This window comes from Larimichthys crocea, unplaced genomic scaffold (assembly GCF_000972845.2).
Source record: "Larimichthys crocea isolate SSNF unplaced genomic scaffold, L_crocea_2.0 scaffold462, whole genome shotgun sequence".
Lineage (NCBI taxonomy): Eukaryota > Metazoa > Chordata > Actinopteri > Sciaenidae > Larimichthys > Larimichthys crocea.
The window spans coordinates 220,906-236,255 of NW_020856024.1; the positions used below are offsets into that span (position 1 = coordinate 220,906).

The 15,350-nt window shown below is 44.4% G+C and overlaps 1 protein-coding gene across 1 annotated transcript in view; it reads left to right on the forward strand.

Moving 5' to 3' along the window:
• Positions 1 to 15,350, forward strand: part of LOC104939049 (calcium/calmodulin-dependent 3',5'-cyclic nucleotide phosphodiesterase 1A) — a 76,160-nt gene that overhangs the window by 39,289 nt on the left and 21,521 nt on the right. The window lies entirely within an intron of this gene.

Below are 15,350 nucleotides of genomic sequence, written 5' to 3' on the forward strand. Positions count from 1 at the left end.
TGCAAAATATGCAGCAAATGGAATCATTTTGCAAAAGTATGTCGCTCAAAGCAAAATAAAGGAGTGCACACTGTAAGTGAAAATGACTCACACAGCAAGACAGACAATGAGGATTTGTTTATTGATGCAGTAACACAAGATAGCAGTAACAAAAGACAAACTGAACAGGCATATGCAGATGTGTTGGTTGGACCAAGTAAAACTACAGTCACCTTCAAGCTAGACACTGGAGCCTCAGCTAATGTCATTCCCACTAATGTTTTCAAAAGGCTTGGGATACAGGACACACTACAACCAACAACACGCCCTCTTTATGGTTACGGGGGTGAGAAGCTATCTGTCAGAGGAAAGTGCAACATCAAATGCCAGTACAAAGACATTCATCTGACATTAAAGGTCCACATCGTTGATACACTGGCTCCTCCTGTGCTAGGATTAAAAGCATGTTTGGACTTTGAACTCATTAAACTCATACTGTCTGTGCACAGCTCACCTGAGACATCAGTTATGGATGAGTTTGCCGATGTGTTCACAGGAATAGGACTGTTTCCTGGAGAGTGCACAATTCACATTAACCCCAATGCAGTACCTGTAGTTCACCCACCTAGGCGCGTCCCTTTGGCCCTCCGCGACCGCCTCAAAGAGGAACTGAAAAACATGGAAAAGCAAGACATTATTGTGAAAGTTACTGAACCAACTGAATGGGTTAATTCCATGGTAGCAGCAGAAAAACCACGAACAGGAAAATTGAGAGTATGTCTTGATCCAAGGGACCTCAATAAAGTCATCAAACGCCCACACTACCCCTTACCTACCCTTGAAGACACCACATCCAAATTGGCAGGAGCCTGTTTCTTCAGTGTAATGGATGCAAGGTCGGGCTACTGGGCCATTAAGCTCTCAGATGAGTCCTCAAAGCTGACAACCTTCAACACTGTTTTTGGACGATACAGATTCCTCCGCCTGCCTTTTGGATTGATCTCGGCTCAGGATGAGTTTCAGCGTAAAGTTGACGAGACTTATGAGGGTTTGCAAGGTGTCACGGCAATTGTTGATGATATCCTCATCTACGGAAAAACTAAAGAAGAACATGACACCAACCTCCGTGCCATGTTGCAACGCTCCAGGGAGCGGGGAGTCAAGCTCAACCCAGAAAAAGTAAACATCTGTGCCACTGAGGTCAGCTACTTTGGGCACAGAATACCAAGGATGGAATCAAGCCTGATCCAGCTAAGATTGCAGCTGTAAAGGACATGGAGCCACCAAAGGACAAAGGTGAGCTGGAAACAATCCTTGGCATGATTAACTATTTGTCCAAATTTGCCCCTGGACTGTCTGATGTCATGCACCCTGCGTCACCTGCTAAAGATTCAAGCGAATTCAGATGGGATGCACCGCAGGGAAGCATTCAAAAAGATTAAAGAACTCTCACTCAGGAACCAGGTCCAGTATTGAGATACTTTGACCCGAGCCAAGAACTCAGACTCCAAGTTGATGCGTCCAAATATGGATTAGGTGCAGTACTGTTACAAGAAGGAAAGCCCATAGGCTATGCATCCAAATCGCTATCTGATTGTGAAGTCAACTATGCACAAATCGAGAAGGAGCTCTACGCCATTCTCTTTGGATGCAAGCGCTTCCACCAGTACATCTATGGACGCCACATCACCGTGGAAAGTGACCATAAGCCACTGGAATCCATTTTAAGGAAACCACTTGCAGCAGCGCCTCCGAGGTTACAAAGAATGATGCTTCAGCTGCAGAGGTATAACTTCACCATCACTCACAGACCAGGCAAAGACATTCCTGTCGCAGACACTCTCTCCAGAAAGTCACTGCCTGACCAGGCCACCAGCCTCAGTGAAGGTATGGACATGCAGGTGCACACTGTCTACAGCAACCTACCTGTCAGTGACACCAGGCTTGAAGACATCAGGACAGAGACAGGGAAAGATGCTCAACTCATCGTGCTGAAAGGACAATAAATCAGGATGGCCTGAGGAGGGAAACTATGCCCTCAGAGCATAGCCGATATTGGAATCACCGGGATGAGCTCTCGCATATGAACGACATCCTGTTCAAGGGGGAAAAAATCATCATACCCACCTCACTGCGCACAGAGATGTTATCCCGTATCCATGCAGGTCACATGGGTATGGAGAAGTGCAAACAGCGAGCGCGTGACATCATCTTCTGGCCTGGGATGAACAAGCAGATCGAGGAGTTAGTTGGGAAATGCCACATCTGTAATGAGCATAAACCATCAAACACTAAAGAGCCAATGATAAGTCACAAGATCCCTGACAGGCCGTGGCAAACAGTAGCTACTGACCTGTTCACCTTAACAATGAGGACTATTTAGTCACCAGTAGACTTTACAGCAGATACTTTGAGCTTGACAGGTTCACAGCACCACAGCCGCTGCTGTTTACAAAACTGAAAGCTTCTTTTGCAAGACATGGAATACCAGAGACTCTTATATCAGACAATGGCCCACAGTACAGATGTAGAGAGTTTGGGTTTTGCAAAACCTGGGGTTCCACACACATTACCTCCACCGCACTATCCTCAAATAATGGCTTAGCCGGAAGTCTGTTCACTTGCAAAGTCTCTCATGGAAAAGGCCAAGGCTGATCAGAAAGACCCTTATCTGAGTCTGCTTGAGTATCGCATACCCCAGTGGCAATTTTAAGTCACCAGTTCAGCTGCTCATGGTCGTCGCACACGCTCAATCCTGCCTAACACTCACCAGCAGCTGCAACCCAAGATCATCAGACACAGAGATGTTCACATCAGGAGAACCCACAGACAACAACAGCAGAAAAATACTATGACAGATCAGCTAAGCAGATGTCACCTCTGCATGAGGACAACACATCCGCTTTCAGGAGAAAGGCTACTGGAACCAGCAGTTGTCATTCGTTCAGCTGATACTGAAAGATCCTACCACATCCGCGCATCAGAAGGACAAGAATACAGGCGAAACAGACGACACCTCCTGGACACAACAGAGACACTGAACACTCAGCTGGAGAAGACACAAACATGACACACAAACATGCACTGCACACTGACACACACAACGCAAAGACAACAGAAGAAGCAAGCCCACAGGCTGTGCGTTATCAGACAAGGTCTGGACGCGAGGTTAAACCCAGAGTTGTTATGGACTTATAGAAATGTGCTCAATATTTTCAGACACATATAAGCCATTGAAAGTGTTATGGTGTTCTATTTGTTATCCAGTATGACATTTGAGCAAGCTAGTGATAATTGAGATCTGTTGAATCTCTACTTTATAGCAGTCATAATGTGCTAACTTTATTTCAAAATGTTTCAGCAAGGGTTTATTGCATAGAAAAGCTATCCTTGAATGTTGTGTCCCCATTTTTCTTAAAAGAAGGGGGATGTATATTCTCAGAGAATATGATTTACGACCGGTCCCTGAAGTATACATGAATGTGATTGGACATGTGACGTGTGTGTTTACTTGCTAGTTGAATGCAGCCGGAGATGCAAGTTTGATGTTTGTTCCCGAAGTGGTGAATAAAGAGAATACAGTTGCAGCACTCGTGTGTTGGCTTAACTTTAACATATAGCACAGGAGCTGACTGTAGCCTGTATCAGGAGCTGAGCGCATATTGGGTCAGGTCGGTCTGTTTTTCTAATATTGTACAATGCATAGCGAGATGACCTCGTTACGGAGAGATGTGCTCAGAGAGAGAAAGACAATCATCAAGTACGACGCCCAGGTTTTTAGCAGCATGGTTCGGGGTAATAGTGACAGTACCAATTTTCAGGTTGAAGTCATGGCAGATTGACTCATGGGCAGGGATGACCAGGAGTTCGGTTTTTGACAGATTAAGCTGGAGATGGTGGTCTTTCATTCAAGTTGACAGATCAGAGAGACAGGCGGAGATGCGTGCGGAGACCGTGGTGTCGTCCGGCTGGAACGACAGGTATAGCTGTGTGTCATCGGCATAGCAGTGGTAGGAGAAGCCGTGTGAGCGGATAACATGGGACAGCGGGGTGGTGTAGATGGCAAACAGAAGGGGACCCAGCACCAACCCCTGCGGCACCCCCGTGGAGAAGGTATGAGTCGATGAACAACGACCTTGCCAACACAATAAAGGAGCGTCCATCGAGGTAGGACTCGAGCCAGGAGTGGGCAGAGCCTGTATGCCCATGTTAGCGAGTTGGTTAGGAGTATGTCGTGATTGACTGTATCGAAGGCAGCCGATAGTCGAGAAGGATGAGTACCGATGTTTGCCCTCGTGCTCTGGCTGTTTTTTAGGGTTCTGCGGGACAGATAGTAAGGCTGTTTCGGTGGAGTGGCCACTTCTGAAACCCGATTGTTTTGGGTCAAGTAGGTGGTGATGGGTGAGGAAGTCAGTGACTTGTTTAGAGACCGCCCTCTCAATGGTTTGAGAGGAAGGGAAGCAGTGACACCGGCCGATAATTTTCAACCAAGGCGGGGTTAAGCGTAGTCTTTTTCAGTAATGGCGTAACTCTGGCTTGTTTGAAGGCCGCTGGAAATACGCCTGAGGACAGTGAGGCATTTATCACGGATGTGATCGGTGGGACTACCGTAGGAGCGATATCTTGTAGGAGTTTAGAGGGGATGGGGTCCAGCGGGCAGGTGGTGGGTCGGTTGTTAATGATCAGTTTGGATACCTCGTCTTCTGAGAGAGGGGTGAACGAGGAGAGAGTTGCGCTGTTGTCTCGGGGGGGTAGCAGGTTGTGACTGGGGGGATCACAAAATTGTTTGCTGATAATTGCCACCTTGTCTGTGAAGAAGGAGGCAAAGCTGTCAGCAGTGAGGTTGGTGGCAGGTGGGGGTGGGGGAGGATTGAGCAGCGATTTGAAGGCGGAGTTTCTGTGAGTCAGTTGTGCTGCTGATTTTCTTGTTGTAATATTCCATTTTAGCAGTCGTGACAGATGAAGATGAAGATGAAGATAATGACGCTAGGAGAGATTGGAAGGCTTCTAGGTCAGCAGGGTTTTTGGATTTGTGCCATTTCCGCTCTGCAGCTCTGAGTGCTGTACGTGACGAGCGGATGGCATCAGTCAACCATGGGCGGGGCTGAGTGGAGCGTGCTGGTTTGCTAGAAAGAGGGCACAGGGTATCTAGGCATGCGGTTAGTGTGGAACTGAGAGATTCTGCGGCTGCATTAACATCTAGCGGAGAGAAACTGTTGGGACGGGGAAGGGCAGTAGCGACAACTGAGGCGAAGTGAGTGGCAGACAAGTTGCGGAGATTGCGTCGAGAGGTGGTCATGGGTTGAGGGGTGGTAGGTAGTTCTGGGAGGGAAACCATGAAGTGGATGAAGAAGTGGTCAGAGGTATGTAATGGTGTGACCATTATGTCATCAGTTTTGCAGTTTTTGGTAAGGGCGAGATCCAGTTGATTGCCGTTTTTGTGAGTTGGGGGAGTACTGACTAGTTGCATGTCAAATAAGTTGATGAGGGATAGAAAGTCTGTGGCGTAAGCTTTGCCTAGATGGATGTTGAAATCACCGAGGACCAGCAGCGGGCACTCAAGTTCAGGGATTGAGGACAGTAGCGTGTATAACTCATTGACGAAGTCACCCAGAGGTCCAGGAGGACAGTAGATGACGATCACTGAGCATTTGACTGGAGCTATGACTTTGATTGCATGGTGTTCAAATGAGCAGTAGTTGGTGTTGAGGAGCAGGGGAGCATAGTTCCATTTGTTGTTAACCAGGACCCCAGTTCCTCCTCCTCGCTTGGAGAGACGGGGGGTATGGGAGAAGGAGTGAGCTGCGGAGAGTGCTGCCTGAGTGGCGGTGTTTTCGGTTTTAAGCCAGGTTTCGGTGAGGACCAGTAGGTCCAAGGATAGACTGCTGGCATAAGCCAGGATAAAGTCCACCTTGTTGACAGCAGTTCCATAGGCCAACAGAGAAGGTTTTGGTGGGTGTATAATGTTCCAGTGGCCGGAGGTTAAATAGATTCCTGGTGCGAAGGTTGCGGCGTAGGGGGGTCCATGCAGTAGAAACTACGGGGATCTTCTGGAAGCACATAGCGATATAGGTAGGACAGATGGAGGATAGTTTTGCCTTGCTCGGTGGACTCGCGCAGGTAGACTCGCTTGTCTTAACCCAAGGAGGTCTTCACACGAGGGGGGCTTCAGACGAGGGCTGACGCCTTCCGCTGACGCTGCAGCGCAGAATGCCTGTTGAAATAGGTGCAGGTGCCACTCCCTGAGTCCACCCTCTTTTGCAAATAACAAAAGGCTGTGGTTTCTGGGGCGTGTCACTTGTTCACACCTGAGTCAAATCCAGTTTTGGGTACAGCAGAGTGAAATTAATCCTAGTTAAATTACCTTAAGTGAATTCTAGAAGAACTTACTGTCAGCTGTTGACTCCACACTTTCTTCAAGCTTGTCCTGCATACCTTTATCTTTAGCCCTTTTCTCCTCTTCTTCTTTTCTTTGTTTTCTAAACTGGGCACCTGATGGCTTCTTTGGTTTTTTACTTTGGTCCATGATGAAGACCGATGAAGATCGGTTCGCCCGTCAATTAACTGGAGTCACGTGAGGTCACGTAGATTTTTTTATTTTTTATTTTTTATTTTTCACATAACCCAAATAATTACATGTAGGTATATGGGTCTATGTTAATTCTAGGAATGAAATACAATTTATTTGGAAGCAGTTTGTGTTGTGTGGCCTGCCGCCTGGGATCGGTCTGTCCCTCGCCCCCCTCCACGTTGCCTCTTCTGACACACACACAACCTGTATGACTCAGCAGTAGCAGTAAGGAGGGGCGCCCACTCCACTAACTTGACGTGGAAAGCGGTATGGAAAACTGGCACGTTTTTTTTTTTTTTGTGCGTCCTCACATAGATTGCAGGCTGGGCGGTCGCCCAAATTGCCCATAGCAAAAACCGGCCCTGTGCATATGCATTTACTTAAAGTTAACTGAACATACACACCTCAGAGCCATTGATGGTCTGCAGTTTGACAGCCAGGAGTATGAGGTCAGTTCATGTCAGAAAACCAAGCTCACAGTTCATTTGAATCCTATTCACTTTAGGATTAGCTACTGTAAACCACTAGTTAGCTGTTAGACGCCAACACTAGTTGGTTCATTTCCTATTAACGCCCTATTATTCCTATTAATGTTAGGATTAGCTAAAGCTAACTGCCATTGGACGCCAACACTAGTTCACAGTTCATTTTAATCTAACTGCATCTAAATCTAAACTGAATCCTATTTACTAACCGCTAGTTAGCAATTAGATGCTAACTTATAGTTCATTTGAATCCTATTTACTAACCACTAGTTAGCTGTTAGATGCTAACTCACAGTTCATTTGAATCCCATTTACTTTAGGATTAGCTAATGTTAACTGCTAGTTAACCATTAGACACTAACTCAGTGTACATTTGAATCCTATTTACTTTGGCATTAGCTAACACCACTAGTTTGCCAGTAGATTCTAACGCTAGCTCACAGTTCATTTGAATCTTATTAACTTAATTTTCTTATTAACTTAATCTTATTAACTTCACTAGTTAGCTGTTGTAGTTTGAATCCTGTCATTTGAATCCTATTTATTTTAGGATTAGTTAATGCTAACCGCCACTTAGTCTTTACAGCACAGTACATTTAATAAAGCATTGCCTAATGTAAACCCTGTTAAAGAAGTTAAGCAAGTATATATATATATATATATATAAATATATATATATATAGATAATATATATATATATATATATATACACATACACACACACACACAACACATCAATAAAAATAAGGTATATACAAGATCAAATTAACATTAAATAAAGTGCAACAAATGCAAAATTAATTGTCCGTGTTTGTGTCAGCTGAGGGGGAGCATTATAGAGTTTAATAATCACCACAGGCAGGAAGGATTCCTGTGTCGCTCTGTGGTGCATTTAAGAGAGAGGAGTCTGCTGCTGAAGGAGCTCCTCTGCAGAGCCAGTGTGTCATAGAGAGAGTGAGAGTCATTGTCCAATATGGAATGAAGCTTGGACAGCATCCTCCTCTCTGCCACTGTCGTCAGAGTGTCCAGCTCCTCCCCCACGACATCACCAGCTCTCCTGACCAGTTTGTTAAGTCTGTTGGTGTCTGCGATCTTCAGCCCACTGCCCCAGCATGTGACAGCAAAGAAGATTGCACTGGCCACAACAGACTCCTAAAACATCCTCAGCATTGTCCGGCAGATGTTAAAGGACCTCAGCCTCCTTAGGAAAAAGAGTCAGCTTTGGCCCTTTTTGTAGACAGCCTCTGTGTTTCTAGCCACAACAGTCCTGTATTCACTATCATCACTCTTTTCAATACAACCAACTACCTGTATTCACTATCATCACTCTTTTCAATACAACCAACTATTGCTAAATCATCAGAGAACTTCTGAAAGTGGCAGGATTCGGTGCAATAGTTGAAATCTGAGGTGAAAAGGGTGAAGAGAAAGGGAGAAATAACAGTCCCCTGTGGGGTCCCAGTGTTACTGACCACCCTATCGGACACGCAGTTCTGTAGGCGTACGTACTGTGGTCTGCCCATCAGGTAGTCAACACTGTAGGCGTACGTACTGTGGTCTGCCCATCAGGTAGTCAACAATGGGGGCCTCCACCTGCATTGCAGTCATCTTCTCACCCAGTAGAGTCGGACGGATGGTATTAAAAGCACTGGAGAAGTCAAAGAACATGATTCTCACAGAGCTTGCCGGGCTGTCGAGATGAGTGTAGACTCTGTTCAGCAGGTAGATGATGCCATCCTCAACTCCCAGTCGGGGCTGGTAGGCGAACTGTAATGGATCATTGAAGGACCATAGGTTTTTTTTCCAGGACGAGCCTCTCTAGGGTCTTCATTATGTGGGACGTCAAGGCTACCGGTCTGTAGTCCTGAGGGCCACTGGGACTTTGGGTCTTTGGCACAGGAACAAGGCAGGACGTCTTCCACAACAATGGGATCCTCTGGAGGTGAATGCTCAGGCTGAAGACTTGACACAGTACTCCAGATAGCTGAGGGACACGGGCTTTAAGCACCTTTGGAAAAACATCATCAGTTGTCTTCTCACCAGGTCAGGTGTAAAGGACACTGTAGAGGTGACAGTTAGGGGAGGGGTGAGGTCCTCAGGTTGTGGCCGACATGATGCAGAGCAGGGGGAATGGGTGGAGTAGGTGGTAGTTAATTGAGGTGGTGAGGTGCAGACAAGGGGTCTGTTGTGTCAGTTCATTGGCTCGGTCTACACGTCTTTCCAGCCCCGTGCTACCAGTCTTCTGGAACCCGGTGATGGTTCTCATGCCACTCCACACATCCCTCATGTTATTTCACTGGAGTTTATTCACTCTAGCTTTCTCCAATAATTTTCTTTAGCCTCCCTGATTTTAAATTTGAGTACCCCCTGCACTCTCCTCACCACATCACGGTTGTCATCTCTGAACACTCACTTCTTTTCATTAAGGATGGCCTTAATGTCCTTGGTGATCCAAGGTTTATCATTAGCGTAACAGGTGACAGTCCAAGCTGGAATATTGCAGTCCACACAGAAGTTGATATAGTCAGTGATGCACTCTGTGAGCTTATCAATGTCCTCCCCGTGGGGCTCACAGAGTGCAGGCCAGTCAGTCACCTTAAAGCAGCCCTGCAGTGCCTCATAAGCCTCCTCCGACCACCTCCTCACAGTCCTTGTGGTCGTAGGCTTCCTCTTCACCAGAGGCACATAGCAGGGTTTGAGGTGAACCAGGTTATGATTAGAGCTGCCCAGAGGGGGGAGAGAAGAGGAGATGTATGCATCCTTAATGTAAGCATATAACAGGTCAAGGGTCCTCTCCTCTCTGGTAGGACAGCTCACGTTTTGTTTGAAAGTCGGCAGAACTCTATCAAAGGTGATGTGGTTAAAGTCTCCCGACATGATGATGAGGGCACTGGGGTGTTGGGTCTGCAGTTTGGAGATGATGGTATGAATGGTGCTACAGGCAGATGTTGGGTTTGCAGAGGGAGGGATGTACAGGACAACAATGATGACATGCGGGATCTCTCTAGGTAGATAGTATGGACGTAGATCAACGGCTAGCAGTTCAACATCCGGACTACAGAGCTGTTCTTTAATTGTGATGTGACCGGGATTACACCATCTGCTCTTAACTAGAATGGCAAGCCCCCCTCCTTTCCGCTTACCGCTCTCGGTACAATCCCGGTCGGCCCGGACAGTGTGGAAGCCATCGACGGAGACGTTCTGGTCCGTAATGTCCCTGTGCAGCCATGTCTCCGTGAAGCACATCAGACTGCATTCCTGGTACTCTGCGTGGCTCTGCGTTAGCACTGTTAGCTCGTCCATTTTGTTGCTAAGAGACCGCACATTTCCCATAACAACAGAGGGGAGACACGGCTTACAATATAAATATATATTATATATGGATTACAAATATACATACATGGCATACATATATTCTCATAGTTTTTTATGTAATAATCAAATTCTTTTTAGCTAATTTTACACTTTTATAATATTCTATGGCCATCATTGCTATGATTGTGTTAGCCTCATCGTTAGCATCTCTGCTAGCACTAATATGGCCACTAATATGGCCAATAATAACCTCCAACCTGCCGCCCTTTGTTGCATGTCTTTCCCCTGTCTCTCTCTCCCAAAATTCATGTCCTTCTTCAGCTGTCTCTATACTATAAAGCTTGAAAAGGCCAAAAATGATATATCTTAAAAATGTGAAATGAGCTGATAGTATGAAGTGGTACAATGTTGTGTAATACTGTAGAAATTTGTAGAACTGTAGAAAGTTATAGTAATAGTATAAGAAAGAATGAAATTAGCTGAAAAAAGTAGAATGACAGGCTTGGGACACAGAGGTAGGACTCGGATGCAGAACTGAATAGAAGGCTTTTGTTCTGGTACTATAGGTTTGTTCAATAGTTCTAGGAGTAAGTTCATAATACTGCCACTAGTGGGCAGTGGTCTCCCTCTAGAGACTCAGGAGGTAGCTTCAGGAAGTCATGTTTTTAGAACTGCAGGAGGCAACACAGAACAGCGCTGCATGCTATCTGTTAACATGAGCAAATAACTGTTTACATCTTATGCTATACAGAGCATCGTCGGTATGTATTATCGTTGTATATCTTTATGTTTAATTTAGAGTTCATTATTTGTCACTACAAAAGGTTGTTCGTGAAGTTTGAGGAAAAATGCTGATTCTCAGTTAATTTCCATGATGAACTACTATAGTAGTTCATACTATAGTGAAAGATTGATAACATGTTAAAAACAAGAAAGTTATGGTTAATTAGAGTAATAGTTTAAAAACAAATACATGAGTACAATGAGATGTAAACATGAGTGAGTTAAAAAGGTTTAAAATTGAGTGATTTAATTCATGATAAAACACGTTTACAGCGTATGTTCAAGAGGCGTACAGTAGCAATTTGTCTGATTATGCCATGTTTGTGTGTTCTCAGTTTCACCCTTTTTCAAGTCAATAAACCTGAGGATAACCTGATGAACATCTACAGAGTTTTGATGAGAAGAAGGCGTTTAACTTAAAGCCAAGATATATTTAGCACATATATTGAGGGCGGCACAGCTTTATTAAGCACACAAAAATAAGGAGAATGAACAGAAAGCACCTCAAACAGGAGGGATGGCTATCAAAAATTACTTTACTAAATCCTATTGTCTAGGGGGAAAAAAAACCAAACAAACAAAAAATCGATGAGAACAGAAAACGCCTCCGAGAAGGGAAAAACCACAAACAGGGAAGAAGTCCAAACTCTAGTTATGAAAATAAAATGACAAAAGGCCAACAAAAAACTCTCTAATCGAGGCGAAAACTGTGACTGGGATTTACTATGACAAGATACGACTGGTGGGTCAAGAAGAACAGCATGACACACTGGCACAGGACAAAGGGAGACGCAGACTACTGTATATGAACACATGGAGGTAATGGGGAACAGGTGGACACAATCAGGAATCAGGGAAGACAATCAGACTGGTGACACATGAGGAAGGGCAAGTGACCTGAAACGAGAGGAGAGTTAATTTCCAAAATAAAACAGGAAGTCACAAAACAAACATGGAGACAGGACAAAAACTCAACTTGACATACCGGTGTGACAAGAATAGTATAAGAAAGTGTAAAATTAGCTGGAAAAAGTAGAATAGTATAAGAAAGTGTGAAATTAGCTGGAAAAAGAATAGTATAAGAACGTGTGAAATTAGCTGAAATTACATTACATTACATTGCATTTAGCAGACGCTTTTATCCAAAGCGACTTACAGAGGAGGACATAAGCTGAGAAAGGTGTAAAGGAGCACAGAGTAGTTGTTAGTTTTGTTAGTTTTGTTAGGCAGGGAAGCATTCTCGAAACAGAAAGGTTTTTACAAGTTTTTTAAAGGTAGAAAGGGATGTTGCTGTTCTAGTAGCCGTTGGTAGGTCATTCCACCATTTGGGGACAACCACAGAGAAGAGTTTAGAGTGACCTCACTTTGCGAGAGGCGAGGGTACAACTAGACGGTTTGTATGAGCGGAGCGTAGCGCCCTGGTCGGGACGTGAGCCTTTAGTAAGACACTGTGATAGGCAGGGGCAGATCCTGAGGTGGTTTTGTAGGCTAGCGTCAGAGCTTTGTGTTTAATTCTACAGGCAGCCAGTGCAGGTCGCTGAAGAGTGGGGTGGCATGTGACCTTTTTGGTTGATTGGAAACCAGTCGCGCTGCGGCATTCTGGACCATTTGCAAAGGTTTGATCGTGCAAGCAGGTAAGCCAGCCAAGAGCGAGTTGCAGTAATCGAGGCGGGAGCTGACTGTAGCCTGTATCAGGAGCTGAGCGGCATATTAGGTCAGGTATGGTCTGATTTTTCTAATATTGTACAATGCATAGCGAGATGACCTCGCTATGGAGGAAATGTGCTCAGAGAGAGAAAGACAATCATCAAGTACGATGCCCAGGTTTTTAGCAGCATGGTTAGCATGAAATAAGTTGTCTCTGTCATTAAATAGCTATCGTCGTGTGTGTGTGCTTGTGTATGTTAAGGAGAGAGTTTTACAAAGTGTTTTATTTTGACGGGACTCTTATTTTGAAAGCCTTTTGTCTGTGTCTGTGTGTGTGTCTGAGAGAGAAGGATAAAATGACATTAAAAATGTAGCCTTGATAGTCATTGATTATATAAAAGACAGTGAAAATAGCCCCTCCTCCCCCTCCTCCCTCAGGCAGGATGGAGGGCCAACTGCCGGGCCCTAATCAGAAGAGCAGTTAAATGCACCTGTTAGAACGACAGTTGGAATCTGTTGATCTGGAAACAGTTGATCTGTGACCTATCACGTTTCACAGTACATTCAATTCACACAATGACCGAAATTCATATGTGGACTTCCCGTGGTCCCAACAATATTGTAACAATACGTTTTATTGACCAGGTCAGGTGGTTGGGTTACTGTAACAGGAAGTGACCTGTGACCCGGGGCGTGACCTGTGACCTCTCGCGTTTCACAATAAAAGTCCATTCAATTCACACAATGACCGATATTCATATGTGGACTCCCTGTGGGCCCAACAATATTGTAACAACGTGTGAGATTACCTGTAAAAGGTTAGAGTAATATTTCTATATTCACAATATTTATACTTTCAACTTGTATATATTTTTTATATGTTATGTATAACATCTCCCTCAGGCTTCTCAGAGGCAGACGTAAGGTTGCCAAGGAATGAGCGCCATCTGCCGGGTAGTGGTGTGCGATACTGCATATTTTGGTATCGATCTGATACCAAGGGCCAGCATCATCGATACCGATACTTTTCAATAAATCATTGAATTGCTAAATCTCAATTAACGCTGCCGTTACGCTGCCAACGCGTGCCCGGTGTGAGTTGACGCCGGGCAAAGGACGGAGGTAAACCGTTACATCCCCTGTTTGAGTCCTGTGTAAGTGTGACAGCTTCAGTAGTGGTGTCAATATGTATGTCACTCACTCTAGCAGGCGCAATACACACTCATTATAAACGCAGAGTTGGAGTAAAAACCTGCTTAACCTGCAAAAACGGTAAAAGATTTTGTAAAGTTGAGTACAAGGTTAATAGTTTAAGATCTTGTGTAAGTAGTAATTTGAATGTCTGTAGTACAAAGTATGCAGTCATAGTAGTCGTTTAAAGTGAAGTGGTTCTGTTGAGAGATGCAATGCATTCTTATGGGGGGAAATTTGGAGAAAATGTTTAATAATTTGTACAATATTTCTAGTAAAGATTTGTAAAGTAATAGCCGGAATGTCCTGAATGAGTGGCATCTGGTGATATAATTTTTATGTTTGTAGGACAGGATTTGTGGGAGTAGGAAAAAAAAATAAAAATAAATATAGGTGTAAGCAGCAATGAGGGGTCCAAGCTAATCGGTCGATCATGGAATAATAGTACTTACTTACATTTATTCACAACTATTTACTATTTATTCACAATGTTGGCAACCATCACATTTCAATTCCTAATCCTAACACATCAATCATAATACAAAGCAACACTACATTTTGCTAACTGCAGCACCCCAAGTGGCCGAATTGAACCAAATTTGGCCTGTCCCCTCGAAATGTACAAGCAAATTTGATTTTGATACGTCAAACCGGTTCTGAGATATAAGTTAAAAATCCAATTATGGCAGCCGCAATCTTACGCTGACATGAAAAATTTTGAAAGGACCTGAATTGAGACCTTCCACAGTTTCGGAAGAAAGAATAATAATAATAATGAGAAGAAATGGTAGAAAAACAATGGGTTCCCGCAGCTTTGCTGCTTGGACCCCAGAAATAAAGATTTGGATAACAACAGTGTGGACGCGGGAATAGATAATAGATAGTGTGCTCATTCAAGCACACTCAATAAGCGCAGTGAATAACGGTGTACGTGCTTGTGTGGTCTGTTAGTGAGAGAGTTTTACAAAGTCTTTTATTTTGAAGGAACTCTTATTTTGTAAGATGTTTGTCTTTGTCTTGTGTGTGTGTGTGTGTGTGTGTGTGTGTGTGTGTGTGTGTGCGCGTGTGTGTGTGTCAGGGCCAGGTGGAGGCCACCAATCAGAGTAGAGCAATCAACCGCAGCTGCTCCTGTGAGATTTGACACCGCTGAGAGAGAGAAAAAACGCTGAAAGTACCCCTCGAACAGGAAGGATTTTTGGCCATAGTTCCAAACATTGAGCATCTTGAGCTCTTCCTGAACGTCTACATAAGAGAGAGTCAAAATGGTTGTGTTCAGACATTTATTACACAATTAATTCTATAAACCAATTGTAAAAATGTCAGTTATCCCATAAAGCAAAACCTCTTTGCTCTCACTGAATCTTAAAGCCAGCTGAAGC